This window comes from Adiantum capillus-veneris, chromosome 6 (genome assembly GCF_014529385.1).
Source record: "Adiantum capillus-veneris isolate H3 chromosome 6, ASM1452938v2, whole genome shotgun sequence".
Taxonomy (NCBI): Eukaryota; Viridiplantae; Streptophyta; class Polypodiopsida; order Polypodiales; family Pteridaceae; genus Adiantum; species Adiantum capillus-veneris.
In genome coordinates, this window is record NC_140936.1 from 112,975,171 (window position 1) to 112,981,170 (window position 6,000).

Genomic DNA, 6,000 nt, shown 5'->3' on the forward strand with positions numbered 1-6,000 from the left:
CATCTTCTTGATGGAAAAAAACCAATGCTTCAAAGAATCGTGCTTTACCTGCCATTGGCCTAGCAGTTGCTTGATGACTAGCAATGCATCTCCCTTCACCACCAACCTTGAAATGCCGAACTCTATGCACTGCTTTAAACCCAAATGCAGAGTGAGATACTCCGCCTCATTATTGGTGTGGACATCCTTTAAATCGTATGCCTTTGAAAATATAGTTTTGCCGGGTGGGTCGTGTATCACCACACCTCCTCCTGATTTTTGCACTACCCTTTGATATGCTCCATCGAACCACATAGTAAAAGCATCCCTCAAGTCGGGTTCTTCCTTAGCTTCATCTCGTACTACCCTTGGATAAGCCGGTAAATCGATGGCCTTACTGAAAAGAATGTCTTCTAGGTGAGACTGACTCGTGTGATCTACCTTGAACTCGAACTCGAACTCCTGTAGCTCCATCACCCACTTCATAATCCTCCTTCCTGGTTTCAAATGTAGCACTACCTCTGGCAATAGATTATTAGCCGTTAACACAAAAAACTTACGCACAATCAAATGGAATTTGAAATTCCTGCAAGCGAAGACGAGAGCCATCACCCACTGCTCTGCTTCGGTGTAGGTAGCCTCTCCTGGGCTAATCACCCTTCTCTTGAAGTATATCGGCTTGTAGCTTCTCCCTGCCTTTTGCAATAGAACCGCTCCAATAGAAATTGTGCCCACCGTCATAGACACATAGAAGTCATCCTCTCGATTGGGAGGACACACCGCTGGCAACTGACATAGAATCTCCTTGACCCTATCAAAAGCCTCCTGAGCTTCCCCATCCCACTCATAACCATGCACTTGCTGAGCCCTCTTTTGAAGAGGATGCACATATTGCGACAGCATCCAAAAGAAACGTGACAAATACTTCAACTTATGAACAAATGAAGCCAAAAATTGAGCATCTGATGGCGGTTCCATCAACACTAATGCCTTCACCTTCTCGGTATCCGCCTCTATACCGTTTTGCGACACCACATGACCTAACAAGTTTGGTCGAGGCTGCACTAGCTTGCACTTATTGGGATTCAGCTGACCTCCTTCTTCATCTAGCCTTTGAAAACATAATTGGAGCTTCGATAGGTGCTCCAACCTTGAACTGTAGCAGCCAATATCATCCATGAAAACCCTAATAAAACGGCCCAAGTATGGACCAAATACCTTGTTCATCCAATCTTGGAAGGTGGCATATGCATTCACTAAGCCGAATGGCATTCTACGGTAAGCAAAACAACCCCATGGAGATATGAACGTGGTCTTCAATTGGTCTTCAAGCACAATCCCTATCTGGAAGTACCCTGAAAAGCCATCCATAATTGAGTATCTCTCATGCCCAGCCACCCGGTTTAGGATTTCGTCTTGAAACGGCAAAGGGTAGTGATTCCTCTTGGTCGCGGCATTCAATGGCTTGTAGTCGACACACACTCTCCATTTCCCATTCTTCTTAGGAGTTATGACCACTGGCGAGACCCACTCTGACTCTTTCACAGGATATATGATGCCTGCATCAAATAGCTTATTGATTTCCTGCCAAAGGGCTTCTTTTTGGATTTCCCCTAATCTTCTCAGCTTCTTTGCTTTAGGCTTATGTCCCTCCTTAATAACAATCTTGTGCTCTTCTCCTTTTGCACCTCGCAAATGCGTGTACTCTGTAGCAAATAGATTTGGATAGGATTCACACAGTTGAACATAGCCCTCCTTTTCCCTTTTGGTAAGGTCTTCACTTATCATGCTCGAAACCTCCTCTATGCTTAAACCATGAGCTTGACACTGCATACCTTTTTCTTTAGGTGGAGAGTCGTCTACGGTGACCCCGAACAAGTCTGCATCTATATTTTACATGTCATCCTCGCTCTCCTCTTCCTCTGTGCTAGTATATCCTTCATCATAGCCCGTTTCGGTCTCGTACTCATAGCTCGTCGTGTCGCCCTCATCTTTAACTGCCATAGGACAAGAACTTCTCTCCTTGGTATTCAAATAAAGCACAATTTGTCTGCCTTTCTCTTTGTCAGGCAAAGTGAACACTTTGCTTTCCCAATCCTGCTTTGCTCCTATAGCCAAAAGCCATGGCCTACCCAAAATGATAGGGTAAGCATTATCCCCTGCTTTCATCACAAAGAAGTCAATCAGGCACTCTATGCCCATCACCTTGACCTTCACATCCTGCGCTACACCCAGACACCTCGCTTTAGTATGGTTAGCCATCCTCATGCGCACATTTGACCTGACTACTGCCTTGACCCCTGTCTCTTTCATGGTTGCTTCCGTCATAACACAAACCTGTGCTCCACCGTCTATGTAGGCTCGTACCTGCATCCTCTTCTCTATAATTGCATCCACCAATGGAAGAACATCAGTGGGGCTACCTACCCTTAAAGCCATGTTTTGCACTGCTTGGACATTTCCCTTAGCTCTTGGCAGCCTGGTGCTGACACTTGTAGACCACTGTCTCCTCAACTTTGGATTTAAAGCTAACAACTGACCAAATGTAATATTTGCTTTCTGATTTTGAACGTCACTCACCAGATTGTACTCGGGATAGCCTCGTCCTAGCTGGAAATCCGCTTGCTTTATCTTGCGACGCCTCCTCTTCTTGCTAGGCTTGGGTTGCTCTCTTCCTTCGTACACCTTCTCTTTGCCTTTGCGAGCTCTAGTTTCCCGTTCCGTCTCTGTCTCCCTCTCAGCTCTTGCCCTCTTATTGGCTAACACTTCGACATCCTGCTTGTCCACTCCTATATTGTTTACTCTTGGAACCTCACCTCCGTTTTGCGTAGCTGGCTGCATAGGATTCTCCACCGCTTGCTCTCTTAAGCCATTGTACTGTCCTTGCCCTCGACCTATACCAAAAAGCGGGTACATACCTCCTCGTTCTCTTTGTGGTTGAGGAAAATCAGGTGCATAGTGCCCTTCTTCCCCACAATTATAACACCTACCAGGCAGTGGCTGTGCCCTGCCCCTTGCTCCTCTTGGTTGTCCTCTATCCATGACACTGAGCTGCAACTCCTGCATTTTTTCAGAAAAATCTTGCACTGTGCGCACCCAATTTTGCGGCACAATAGCTACACCTCGAATTCCCTGATTTTCTTCATGTGCAGCCTCTCTCGGACTCTGCGGCTGAACATGGGCCATCGTCTTGTAGCCTAACACGCCCTGCTCTATCTTCTTCTTTATCTTTCTTCTCTTCGACCGTGCAATGGCTATCGCGTCATTATAATTTTTTAGACTCTCGAAATTGACCTTTTCTCTCACCTAGGGATGTAGACACGCCATGAATTTGTCGAGCTTAAAGTAGTCTCCATTAGCCAATTGCATGGCTGCCGCTAACTCTGCCCAACACTCCTCAAAATGACCCAAAAACAGATTGAATTCTTCACCTACATCCTGCTTTAGAGCCTTTAGCCTCGCATCCATCTCAACTGGAGAAGCTTCTTTATGAAAATCATGCAAAAATCTTGCCTTTAAAGCCGGCCATGCCTGTCTCGGCTCAATATCCAAAGCTTCGAACCACAGTTTGGCCTTTCTGCGCATCACCAACGGGAAGGTTTTCATTTTGCTATCCTCATTCGGCATACGCAACGATAGCATGTACAGCTCAAAATCTGACATCCACTCGTCAGGGCTCTCTTCTCCTGTAAAAATTGGTCCATAGCTTCTCGTTGCCATGGCTTCCAACGCAAAAAACCGCTTCCCTTCAATCAACCAGGAGCAATCAGTGTGCTCCTCAGTGGGGGCACCAGAAGATGGAGAGGGGGAATGGGGACGACACCCGGCACGACCAGAAGTGCCTCTCTATAGCCCAGGGTCAACACAACACCCCAATCCACTCGAAAACACTTTTAAAATGAGAATTTACACCTAATCCGCTTCACCTGCACAGTTCCCAAGTGCACACACGCTATCCAAGGCCGCAAAATGAGCCAACACCTCACTGCACCTGCTCTGCCTCCCAAGCGCGCACACACTTACTCTCTCTCTCTCTCTTTTTGCAAAGCACCAATGATCCAGGCGTACACGTGCTTCATCGGCACCGCGGCTGGCAATAGACGAGACGGGGAAGAGAAAAGGGGAAGGGGGGAGCGACACGATGCCAAAGACGAAGAGGGTTGCCCATTGATAGCTTCAAAACATCCTTACACAGCTCCAATGAGCTCTCTCTCAAAGTCTTGCCTGCTCCTCTTGAGCGCACAGACCCAAAAAAACAAACTGAGAGCCTCCTTTTTTTTTTAAACATTGGCCTCTTTACAGGCTCTTTTTTAAGTTTATTAGCGATTTTCGTGATATGCCAACATGTGGCACTCCTCTTGGGAGACTTGACCTGGCTCTGACCTTTTTGAACATATCCCGAGGCTTTACTTGCACACCCACATGTGGGAGCCCTCTAGGAAGCAACGACGGCACCGTCGTTGCTCCCAAGGGCGAGCTTGCCTTCAAAAATAGTTGGGTGGGGGGGACCTCGAGGTCTGCACAGTGGGAAACGACCCCAGGCCCCTCGGCATGCCACTTCATCACCTTTCCAGCGCGGGCGGAGCCGCCCAAAACCACGGCACCGCCGCCTGTAGCACCACCACTACAGTGCCATGCGCAGACGCCATGGCCACGAGCTCCCAGGGAGCCTCTCTTTCCCTTGTAACACTATGAGGGCCTCACGGCCCAGCTTAAGTAGCCTGAGCCCCCGACCCCTCGCACCGCATGTGGGTTCATTCCGAGGCGACGTGGCATTCCCATAGCCCATGGCCATAAGCTCCAAAAAAATTTCCCAACATATTTGTATAAAAAAACTTCTTTTCTGGCCTTCTTTTCCCAGCCTCTCCAATCTGTTCCTTGATCGGAACCTCGTGCCATGAAGCCATGTCGAAACTCTATCATGCATGTCCAGTGCCATGCAAGCGTCCCCGCACTTTGACCTTCCCGAGTCCACTGTCCGAGGCCACCAAAAACCGGGAAAAGCATCTGCAAGCATTCAACCGCCCAATGCTCCGTTTTTTCTCCACACTGTAACTCAATGCTTAGGGCTCAGAATCACGAACCATCAACTTCTCCTTGACCCGCATGATGCATGCTACTCTCTAAAACCCTGGCAAAGCCCAAGAACTGCCAGATGGAACATTTCCCCGTGCACTCAAATCAGCACAGACCTAGCCCCCGAAAAATCTTCAAATGACCATAACTTGCTATCCAGAGCTCCGATTCACAATCTGAGAAGACAGGCATGCTCCATAACTTGAGCACTACACACATATGCATTGACATCAACACGGGCCACCTGTCCCCATCTGCCTTGCCCGTCGGGAATCTGCTACACACCCTTTCTTTAAACTGCAATATCTAGAGCCCCGGGGCTCCGTTTGACGAGCCGTTTGAACTAGCTTCTGGAGCACACTAAGCACTACCTTTCTGGACATGGTTTTGGTATTTCGGACATCTTGAATTGTCATCTCATCTGGACCATTGCATAGAACTTTTGGCCTAAAAAGCCGTTTCAAGCATACATTCTCGCTATCTTTTGGCTGCCTAGGGCCTTGGCACCTGCCCTAGCCTTCTGCACCGCACTCGACTGCGCTCTTTTCCTGGCATAGACCACTACTTAGCTCTGACCAACTTTAGCTGCACCAACGGGTTGAAAACGAAGAGAAAGCAAAAATGCTAGCCCATAATAAGTTGAAAGAAACTGACAATGAATTCAAGGAAACAGCCGTGAAATGTGGAGGATCCAATCTAGTTGATACAATTTTTGAGCCTATTGATGCTGCCTTGGAAGCTTATTAAGCAGGACTTAAAGCAAGACAAAACATGAAAAACAAATGGAAAAACTATCCAGCTCTAGACATGGAAGTAGCGAAGCTGGAATCTTATCAAAACTTGGTAAGAATCACACAAGAAATACTGGATAAACAAAAACCTAAGCTTGAAAAGATTGCAAGACCGGAAGAGCTTGCGGTAGAAGAAATGAAATCAAAATCCGAT